Genomic DNA, 1,841 nt, shown 5'->3' with positions numbered 1-1,841 from the left:
CCACCCCCTGTCCCTGAACAGCAGGCCACACCCCCTCCAGGGTCCCCTTCTGGAGGTGCAGGGAGTCCTGGAGACCTGGGTACTGAGAGTCTGCCACTAGAGTTTTTTACCTCGGTGGCGCAGGGTGTGCTGAGCTCCCTGCTGGGTTCCTTGTATCGCTGCCTTCATACGACTCGTCAGTGGCTCCAGCAACATCCTTGAACCTGGGGTTGATGGGGCCCTCGGATTCTCTGGGCCTCTACTCTCTTTCTTGTGCCAGAACTTCTCCATGGTGGATTTGGTAATGCTTCTCCACAGGCATTTCCAACCATTGCAGTGGCTCTAATCCCAGCTGCGATCCTTCTTCCACCAACACTATCTGGGCGGCCAGGAACTCACACCTGGTAACATCCAGACGGCAACCCACACATTGATCACTGGGCTAGAAGAATATGTGCGGGAGAATTTTTCTTTGTTACAGGTTCAGCCAAGTGTGGATATCATCAGGACAAACCTAGAATTTCTTCAAGAACAGTTCAATATCATTGCTGCCCATGTACTGCACTGCACAGACAGTGGATTTGGAGCCCGGTTTCTGGAATTGTGTAATCAGGGCCTGTTTGAATGTCTGGCTCTGAACTTGCATTGTTTGGGGGAACAGCAGATGGAGCTTGCCGCTGTTATCAATGGCCGAATCCATCACCATTAATGTTTCATGGTGTGAATCCTTCTTTGGTGAGCTGATTGACCACTATGATGGGACTTCGGCTTCAAGTGGTACTACAGCACATGACTGTACGCCCCGACGCCATCCTCAGATACATTCGAAGGGTTGATGACCCCCCACAGGCACTTCCTGAGGAGCCCATGGAAGTTCAGGGAGCAGAGAGAACTTCTCCTGAAACCCAGTGGAAGAATGCTTCTCCAGCCCCGGGAACAACAGCTGGAGAGGCCATGTCCTGATGTCCACCCCCTGCTCCTGAAGGGGGCTCCGGAGATGAGCAGGATGGCGCATCAGCTGAAACAGAGCCTTGGGCAGCGGCAGTCCCTCCAGAATGGGTTCCTATAATCCAGCAGGACATTCAGAGCCAACGGAAGGTGAAACCGCAGCCTCGCCTGAGTGATGACTACCTCAGCGGTATGCCTGCCAAGAGAAGCAAGATGATACAGGGTGAGGGCCTCCAGCTGCTTCTTTCAGAGGCCGTGAACTTGGGCAGCTAAGGCAGCCGGAGCTCGGCCCCTGACGAGCCCAGAGAGTCTGAGCCTGGAAGCACCAGAGGTTCGGGAGAGCTACAGGCAGCAGCTCCGGTCTGGTATACAAAAGCGACTTCAGGAAGACACCAACGACAGCGCCCAGCGTTTACCCAATGTCCATCAGACCTTTGCTGACGACTCCTAACTCTTTGCTCTGTGGCCCCGCCTTATCAGGGGACCGTTTCTCCCCCTTTTCCTTCACAGAATTTATGAAATAAAGGTCGGATTTTCCTGGCAAAAAAAAAAAAAAAGTTCTCTATCAATGTATGCTTGTAGCCGTTTCTGTACTACCTTTAGTAAAACTTTGCTCACATGGGATATCAATGAGATTGTCTGATGATTTCTGCATTCTGCTGGGTCACCGCTCTTTGGAATGGGCACAAATACATATCTCTTCCAATCAGTCGGCCAGTTAGTTGTCTTCCGAATTTCTTGGTAGAGATGAGTGAGTGCCTCCTGTGCCACCTCACTTTCTTGTTTTCATTTTCTTCAGCTTCAGTTTGAATTTACTTATGAATAATTGATGGTCTGTTGCACAGTCTGCCCCTGTTCTTGTTTTGACTGATGATATGGAGCTTTTCCATAGTCTCTTTCCGCAGATGTAGTCA

The 1,841-nt window shown here is 51.0% G+C and overlaps 1 pseudogene; it reads left to right on the top strand.

Moving 5' to 3' along the window:
• The window catches only part of LOC102821704, a 4,525-nt pseudogene extending 3,147 nt beyond the window's left edge, over positions 1–1,378 (top strand).
• The last annotated feature ends 463 nt before the right edge of the window (positions 1,379–1,841 follow it).

The sequence above is a fragment of the Chrysochloris asiatica genome, unplaced genomic scaffold (genome assembly GCF_000296735.1).
Source record: "Chrysochloris asiatica unplaced genomic scaffold, ChrAsi1.0 scaffold00120, whole genome shotgun sequence".
Lineage (NCBI taxonomy): Eukaryota > Metazoa > Chordata > Mammalia > Afrosoricida > Chrysochloridae > Chrysochloris > Chrysochloris asiatica.
This window is presented reverse-complemented; position numbering and strand designations above follow the sequence as displayed.